The sequence below is a fragment of the Petromyzon marinus genome, chromosome 59, assembly GCF_048934315.1.
Source record: "Petromyzon marinus isolate PM22_M1 ecotype Great Lakes invasive population chromosome 59, UKy_Petmar_22M1.pri1.0, whole genome shotgun sequence".
Lineage (NCBI taxonomy): Eukaryota > Metazoa > Chordata > Hyperoartia > Petromyzontiformes > Petromyzontidae > Petromyzon > Petromyzon marinus.
Window position 1 is genome coordinate 17,157,749 of NC_133725.1, and position 9,290 is coordinate 17,167,038.

General features: G+C 52.5%; 2 long non-coding RNA genes across 2 annotated transcripts; both read right to left on the minus strand.

Moving 5' to 3' along the window:
- Positions 1-2,006: 2,006 nt before the first annotated feature.
- Positions 2,007-4,255, minus strand: LOC142905903 (uncharacterized). Its single transcript, XR_012929915.1, has 2 exons — positions 3,882-4,255; positions 2,007-3,448 (listed from the first exon to the last, which is right to left on the minus strand). It is a non-coding gene; the product is annotated as an uncharacterized LOC142905903 (long non-coding RNA).
- Positions 4,256-4,946: 691 nt separating this feature from the next.
- LOC142905794 (uncharacterized) lies at positions 4,947-8,900 on the minus strand. The gene is made up of 3 exons (XR_012929801.1): positions 7,619-8,900; positions 6,797-6,906; positions 4,947-5,542 (listed from the first exon to the last, which is right to left on the minus strand). It is a non-coding gene; the product is annotated as an uncharacterized LOC142905794 (long non-coding RNA).
- Positions 8,901-9,290: the final 390 nt, after the last annotated feature.

Sequence of the window (9,290 nt, forward strand, 5' to 3'; positions counted from 1 at the left end):
CATCAGGTTCACAGACTCGCCCTCGCTTCTCCCAAGTCAAATAGCCTAGCTTAGACACAACCCTCACCATGTTACACTGACGGCATCGACCGAGACAGCCAACAACTATCCGGCCGCCCAATTATCTAGTGAAGACGGCAGCGACCAAGTCGGCAAAGACAGTGCCAACGAGACGACTCCACTTCCCAGAACCTGCAACCACGAGCTCTCGCTCTCCGCTGCTTTTATCCGACTCGGCGCGGCCTGGCTCCGCCCTGGCCGCGCCTCCCTTCTCCAACCCACGAGCGGGTTCCAGGGTCTTCCAGACAGGGTCTCTGTGATCCTTGCCCCAGTGCCTCCGCCCTGCTGACAAACACGCGTGAGGCTCACTGGCGTGTGTACTCCCCGTCCACCGCAGTTGCCGCTGCTGGACAACAACTATTACTCTACAGTTGTACTGCCCTTCTGTACCGTGCCCCCGAGCCATCAACACGGACTCACAGCATCAACACAGACTCACATGATCAACACAGACTCCCACGATCAACACTCACAGCATCAATACGGACTCACACCATCAACACGGAAACACAGGGTCAGTGAGCGAGATGGCGGATGAGTGCATACATGATGTGAGTGGTGGTGAGTTCAAGTTGAGCACCCAGTTTTAAATCTCATTTACTCCCACCACCCTACACACCCTACATACAACAGTCGGAAGTAAATGCCTACACACCCTACATACAATCGTCAGTAGTAGGAGTGGGGAGAAGAGGGCATCAGTGGGGGCGAGGCATGAAGCGTTGAGAAGACCTCAGATACTCCATAAAACCCCGAGTTTCATGGAGTATAATTTTCAGCATTACAGTTCCATTTTTTTACGTTAACAAATGTCTCGCGATATATTACACCGTATAGGTAACTAGATTGGGCGAGGGATGGTCTTTTTTGTTGAACAATCAATAAAGCTACGGTGTCGTACTGTGCCCGTATCCGTGTACGGTACTGTGCACTAAAGGAAGAAAAATCGAGCGGCTGAACCTCACTGCCTCCTTACCGGAGGGTGTAAACATCAAGTGACCTGAAAACTGCGATGGGACGTGAAAGACAACATGGAGAGACGAGGGCGCCACGTGTGTTCTTCCATGCCAGCAGCATCATCGCAGGCAATGAGGTTCAAATGGGCACAGGAACTTTGAGGTGGACCCACGAGTGGTCGAGCCACAGGGGCGCGCAATCGGCGACCTCTATACGCTTGGCGCAATCCGCATCGTCATTTCACGGAGCCCTTGTCCGCTCGACGAGTGCGACGACGCCGTCCCACCGTCATTCGGCGCCTCATGGTGACATCACAACAGCAAAGCGACAGATGTTGATTATTCATTTCTTGAGGCAATTCGAGGGCCCGGTTACATCACGTTGTGATACACGCACACACCGTCAACATATACTACACCGGTCATAAAAAAAGCAGGGGATAGAAAGGTGGGGGAGTGGACCCGACCACAGGTATTGTTTAAAAGACGTCAAGCGGACCGGTGGTTTTAAATGCAAGTCCATGCAAACACCAACATCCGAACGATTGTACCAATAAATCCTGAACCTTCTGGAAGATTTCAGCTCCCGCTGGTTTGGATCAGGGTGATGTTGGGGCAAATTCCATTAATTGGGAAAGGTGGCAATCTTGTGGGAATGTCCTCGCCAGAGAAGAAACTTGTCGCTTCCATGTTTTATTTTCATCCAACGTCCCATTAGCGAGATCCAGAGCGTGACGGACTCATATGGAGTCGGCCTCCTGTAATTTTTCTGGTCTCATTCTCACCACAGGTGAAAGCAGAGCCACACATCAACGTGCCAATGGGGCCACGGTTGAAGTGGTGGGGCCACGGTTGAAGTGGTGGGGCCACGGTTGAAGTGGCGGTGGCCACGGGTCATGTGGCCTCGATGTATTTTCCATGTTGAAGGCCGATTGCCCCAAACATTGCCCGTCATATGCAGTGTCACTGAATAACGTGTGAAACATACTGTAGCATATACAAAATTTTATTTTCTTCATACATTAAATACAATAAACACAATAAACATGAAATGCATATAGGACATTTATAACTCTCTCAATGACCAAACTTGTATTTTATGAACACACTTATACAAGCAAAATGACAAAAGTGTTCCAGATTACAGTTTCAATTGAGACTGAAATCCGGAATCATTACCCCCTACTGACAGACTAATAATACCCGCTCGCAGGCCAAGTGCTGATTCACCTTGGGGCCTCGCCTGGTATAGAGGTCGTGGGTTAAATCCCGACGCCTGTATATCTGGAGTTTGCATGTTCTCCCCGTGACCGCGTGGATTTTTCTCTGGGTCCTTCGGTTTTTCCCTCCACATTTAGAAACATGCGTTTAAAAGTATTTGGCTGCTATATATTTCTGCGTGACAAGCCACTTTATAGCACTTTCATTTGTGGCCCGGTCGTTCCTGAAAGAGAGCTATACAGCTGAGTGGGCCTTACCTGGTAAAATAAAAATAGATTAGTTTTGTTAGTTTATTTTGTGCCACAGGGGGACAGCTACAGGGGGGGGGTGCCCATTAAAATGGTCGAGATGAGATGCAACTTAAGGCGCTTGTGACTTCCCAAAAATATTATTTATGGCAGGTTTTCACATCTAAACATCCCGGGTGGCATTGAAGCCAAGAGCTCCCACCCTAGGTGAGTAGCTACGAGAGCGGTGCTGTGCACGGCGACACGCCACTTTCTCCATCTGCCTGACTTGGTATTTTCTTTTTTGTTACTTAAATAAATGTTAATGTTTCGTTTTGTGTACGTGTGTATGTACACCGTTTGGGGAGCGGTGGTGCAGCAGTTAGCGCACTACGAACTCAGCCATCTGAGTACATGGTGTGGTGTGTTTAACATCGCAAAACTGGGGAGGACAAAGGCAGCCAGACGTGGGGCTGGCCACACAACCACTTCTGTGCCATGCCGGCCATCATAGGTGCTACCCGTTAACAGCACTTGCCCCAGCAATCTGTTAACGGCGATACGGAGTACCTTTGTCTTTTTGTGCAATTGTGTGCTTCTGTGTGCGACGCATGCGACGATGTGCATGTTTGTGTTTGATAAATGTACATCCGCAATGTGTGTGTGGCGCGTATGATGCGCGTGTGTGACGAGGGTTGGAACAGCGATTCACGCAGTGCCCTATCCACGCGGCGACCTCTCCTCAACGTCTCGAGCCTCGGCGGAGAGCGCCGCGAGGTTCGACTCCAACTCCGGCTTTCCAGGGACAAACCCCCCCCCCAATGCCCCTCCCCCCAGGCCCATGGGGGGGGGGGGAAGTCGCTCCCCTCCCTCACTCCACGCTCAGGAACTTCCTCTTCTTCGCCGTGTTCATGTACGGTCGCCAAGGCCACTCCACCTCGGCGGTGGCCGCGTTGTCCAGCGTGCCCAGTTTAATCTCATAGACTGCGCGACACACAAAAGCAAAGATCCCCCCCATGCAGCCTTTAACAGACGGCGTGGGAAAAGCGCTGTTCGTGTGTTAGCATGTAGGAAAGCCAGCACGGCACACCAAGGGGTGGGTGTGGGTGGCCAGCATTACGTCCGATCATCTTTGAATTTACACATCGCATCCGGGGTGGGGGAATGCGAGTCGGGTCACGGTACAGCGAATGCGACCAGAGCAGCGACCCCACCGACTCAAGTTCCGATCCGCTCTACAAGTCACCCGCGGGCCACCTAGCCCGAGGCTAGACTCTTACATTCAGCCCATCATCCTCTCAGGGGTTGATAAAATTTACAACCACTTCGTAGGGAAGTCCACAAGGAATGTGGAATTTCCACCGCCTCTGCAGGGGTGTAAAGTGGAGACGAGTAACAATGTGTCAGGCAGACTTACGCTCCATCTCGAATCACGGTCCCACCTCCTTCAACTCGATGTCCTTGCCGTCGCGCTTGTAGACGTTGTGCCTGTTGGGAGGGGGGAAGGGGGGCACAGAAGTCACGGGAGGGGTCGCGGCAAGTCACACGGACGGCGCTGGACTCTCATTACGTGTCCTCGCAGACGTTTGCCAGTTAGAGGCCAGCGGCCACCCTGTTTAAAACTGCGGATGCATTAGCAAATGAACAACATTACGCGCCTTCAGCTTCAGAGATGGCGTTAAATAAAAACTCTGTGCTGTTGCTCGAAAACTAAAGTAAAACGAAACTATTTTTATTTTACCACTGAGCTATGTAGCTCTTTTTCACATAAAAATGTATAGCAGCAAAATACTCGAAATTCAAGTTTCTAAATGTGTAGGAAAATCCCGGAGGACCCGGAGAAAAATCAAAGTGACCAGGAGGAGAACATGCAAACTCCGAATATACAGGCGGACACACAGCACCTGGCCCAAAAGTCTGCTCACTCTTTCCCATTCCGAGACATCTGCAAGTTGCCGGGTGGTAGGTGTCACGTTCACCGCTGAATCTCGGTACGCGCGAGCGGCTCAGCGTTAATTTTATTTATAGAGGCGTAGCGCTGCTGTTTTTAAAAGGCGTTGCTCTCACCGCAGAGAACCGTAGTGACACGACCGGCACTCTATGGAACAAAACTGTGCCACACGCCCTCCCGCATAGTCTTATGGGAGCAAAAGGTATGTCTTCAGGTCAGAAGACGTACTTGAGTTTTTCTTACGGTTCCGTTTCGACGACGTATATGTACATCATGGAAATGAGAAAGGGTTATAGCCTATACGAGGGATCTTTGTGCTTTGGGGATGGGGGAGGAAGATGTGGGTGAGACTGGCACGGTGCCCGCACGCACCCTCTTTCCGAGTCGCGACGTGAAGTTGTGCATCACGAGGTGTGGGAATGCCTCGGACATCATGTCCACGTCCGGATGTCGTGCCGCATCACCACGCTCGAGAGTGTCAAGTACACCGTGGTATCGTACCACATGTCACATGAACAGCATGCCGGAAAGTTAGACACACCACAGGTGTCACACAGACTGTACTGGAGAGTTAAACAGACTGCCCTTCCATCTGCGGCATCATACCACATCACACCACATACACAGTTAAAACACCACAATTCCATGTCTGCAGCGTCATACTACACACCGCACATCGTACGCACAGCTAAATACACCTCCATCCCCGTCTGTTGCACCGCATCACACACGTCACACCATGCATCACACCGGGGAGCGGGAGCGGAGTGGCTATCTCATTACACTACAAATCCGGTGACCTGACTTCGATTTCCGGTGTGTCCAAGCATCGACAGTGGGGAGACAAAAGGGGCCAGATGCGGTAATGACCACACCACCCACCCCGCCGTGTGCCCTGCCGGCCTTCGTAGGTCGCTCGACAAACAGCACTTGCCCTGACAGCCTGTTAAAGGCTACACGGGGGAGCTTTGTCGACTGCGGTGCGTGCGCGTGCCTGGCATACCGCGGTGCTCATGCAGGACGATGAAGTCGTTGACGGCGTTGGCGCAGCACGCCCACACCAGCGCCTGCAGCTTGTGGCCTCCGTGGTTCATCGGCTGAGCGTTCGGCAGGATCAGCTTCATCTCCTGCGGTGGTGGTGGGAGGGTGGTGGTGGTGTGGTAACATGACAGCAAGCGGTCACACGCCGAGTCCGCTCTTCCCACCGGCGTCCGTCCCGGCCACGCTGCTTTCGCCCCCCCCACTTCCCCGCCCCCCCACTGTATCCGACTCGGGTTGTGTTGTTTGTTTTTTCCATTGCGGAAGCCGAGCCGAGCCGTGCCGGTATACGGGGTCGCCAAACCCCGTGTTGGCACAACTGGGATGCACCATTGGAAAAACTTTACTATTTTTATTTTACCAGGTAAGGCCCACTGAGCTATGCAGCTCTTTTCCAGAAGCGACCTGGCCACAAATCATAGCTCAACTAAGTGGCTTATCACCATGTGGAAATTTATAGCAGCCAAATACTCTTAAACGGACGTTGATTCTAAATGCGGAGGGAAAAACCGGAGGACCTGGAGAGAAATCCACGCGACTCCTCGGAAAGTGGCACGCAACTCCAAATATACAGCAGGCATCAGGGTCAGGATTGAACCTGCGACCTCCTGTATACCAGGTGAGGGAGTTAACATCTCGCCACAGTGGCGCCCCCAATGGTACATCTTTCCGTGACCACCGACCGTGCGTAGTGCTACAGTAGATACATTTTCGATGAATGGAAGGGATCGGTCATCGCGAAAAGGCGGACTGAATCGCGAGGAATGAAGTTGACAAAAGCTGCATGCACCAAACCAAAGTGTCCAACGCTCCACCACTTACGACCCCCCCCCCCCCACACAGCCTCCACCTTTCATCAACAACCAGATTTCTTCTGGTTAACTCAACGGATGCGAGTTGTCTCACACTGCACAAGCCCGATGATTGGTCGACACGACTCGTGTGAGGTGCAAGGAACTGATTCTAAAGCCGATAGAGAACACGTGTGTGTGTGCGGTAATTTAGCAGTTAGCATGCTGCCCCACAAACCTAGTGACCCGAGGTTTATTTCCGTTCATGGCCAACACCAGTGGCGATTATCTGAACTGGTCCTGGGCCTCCCCTAGATCAACTCAGCCTCAAACGAGTACCTAGTGCGGTGTTTAAACATCATTACCAGAGATAAAGGTGGCCAGTTGTGGTGCTAGCCACCTACACCCTCGCAAACAGCACCTGTCCCAAAAACCTGTTAAGGCTATATGGGGGACCTCTGTCTTTGCGCGCTTGTACACATGCAATACACGAGGACCCACATTCCTCGTGTGACCCCAAACCCTGTAGTCCCTGTGACCCCGTGCCCGCACCTGGATGAACTGCTTGAGGAGGGAGCTGGGGTCGCGTGAGGTCGTCGCCATGATGTGTGGGTCCTTCACGCCGGCTCAGCGGTACTCGTCATCCATGTGGCTGCTCACTCCTACTGACACGGGGGGGGGGGGGGGTGGATAGAAAGAGGTGGTAGATGGGGCAGCGGGGACGGAGAGGGTAGGTTATCATTTGCCATACTTCACCGTGCAGGTGAGTGAAGGTGTGTGTGTGGGTGGATGGAAGGAGCGACCAGGAATGGTTGAGAATATCACTCTGCAGTGATCGCGTTGATTTTGTGTAGCGAGCTGAGCAATAATGAGACCTGGATGAGTCCCAATTGCAAGAGTGGGTGGGTGATATGGCAGGTGAGTGGGTAAATTGAGTAAAATGATGAGTGAGTGAATGAGTGCGTCAGTGCATGTTAAACCTCTTTGTTACAGCACGTAGCCAACCGTGGTAATCGGAAGTGTGACAAACTAACCACAAAAAGTAGTTCTCAAGAAATGAGTTTGTCAATCTAGACGATGATTTAAAAGTGCAAAGCTCCAGTGGCTTCCTAATATTGTAAGGAAGACCGCTCCAGAAGGAAGACTGCTCCAGAAGCACACGTTATGTGGTGACCACGGCCTTCATTTGACATTCCACCAACATTTACGCCAGCCATCACACACACACGGCCGACTCTTTTCCGCGTTCACGCCATGGGATTTTTCAAAGTCCACTTGGGAAGCAATCGCCGTGCAGTATTTACGGTCAACGCAACTGCGGCATTAAACCCATTAAACCGGTGGGGGGGGGTTGAGGGCCCGCCATTCTCGAACCGCGAACCTCCGCGGCAAAACACGGTGCCACCGCTTGGCAGGAAGGACCGACGGCGAGCCGGGGATGCGCGCCGACTCGGCGTGTCTAGCGGGCGGAGACGTGCGACGCTTATCCCTCTGCCTCGGGAGTCTCGCGGGAAGGAAGAGAGAGAGAGATGCGAGGAGACGTGATGGTGAGGGATGTGAGATCACCCTCCCCTCCCTGGTCGAACTCCACGGCCTTCTGGAGTTCAAGCACCTCCCACCGCAGGTCCGTAGGCAGCACCAGGTTTTCTTCGGTGACGACGTCAGGGGGACAGGGGGCAGTGGGTGGGGGGCGGGCAGGGGAGAATTAACAAGGAAGAAAAATCATGCGCACGCATGGATTCATTCGGAAACGCTTTCCAACGCGCGGTTGTCTTCTCGCCTGTATTGTCAGACCGTCTTGTCCCATCTTAGTCCGTCTTGCGTGTCTCATTGTCTCTAGATCCGTCTCTAGTCTGTCTTGCGTGTCTCAACGTCTCTAGTCTGTCTCGCTGTCTCTCGTCTGTCTTGTCGTCGCGAGCCCATCTCTAGATCCGTCTCGCCGCCCGTTACCATCGAGCACCCTCTTGAGCCGCGCCTTCTCCTCTACGAGGACCTTCTTGGCCTCCTGCGCCTTGCGGTAGAGGTACTCGCCGTGCAGTTGCGCCTCCTCAGCTGCACCACCAAACAAAGACAAAGATCCCCCATGTAGCCGTCGACAGGACTGTCGGGTGCAAGTGCTGTTAACGAGCAGCACCTTTGATACACGAAGGGGGGTAGGTGGCCAGCACCACATCCGGCCGCCTTAATTTCCCCAGTGGCGATGTTTACACAATGCACCAGGTACTCATTTGAGGCTGAGTTGACCAAGGGGAGGCCCAGGAACGGAATCGTCACCAGTGTTGGCCGTGAGCGGGAATTGAACTCGGGTCGCTGGGTTAGTAGTGCAGCGTAGTGCTAATCGCGAGACGACCATAAACAACAACCGCCATTCGCCACGAAGTGGTGGAGATGTCACCACAGCGCTCGTGCCAGGCTACGTGCAGGTTAAGGCCACATGAAGCGTCGAACGCCCGCTGGCAGCAGGAGGTCACAGACAGACAGACCCAGGTTGCCATTGGTTGCTTGACTGAGATGACTGGCCGATGCACCACCTGTGCCCCCTACTGTGCTACACTACCGCTCCCACCTACACAAACTCTCTTGGGCTATACTCTTTGGTTCTTTCGGTAAAGTCACATAGGCATAAAATATAAAATAAATTAAATCACGACGTTTCGGGCACAACACAAGCGTCCATCATCAGGTGGGACAAACCACAGCAAGAAACAATTGCCGACATGGGCAAAAGAGCTGCTGTAAACAAGAGACTATATAGGTAAGAGAAGGGGGGAGGATCAGGGAGGAGAGATAGAGAGGGGGGGTATGAGGGGAGTGCTGAAGAGAGCGGGGCTGGGAGTGGGAAGCTTAAGAAATTAGAGATGCGGAAAGTTAAGGCAACACCATAAAGCAGTTAAGGTTTTACCTGGTTAATAACATTCTTCCAATGATTACTCAATTTGTATCCATCTTCTCGGTTGAAGTTATGTCTGTGTTTATATATCTGGATGGCTTCATGAACAAACCTTTGATAGTAGCCCGAAGGTTTGCAGAGCGGCACCACGATACT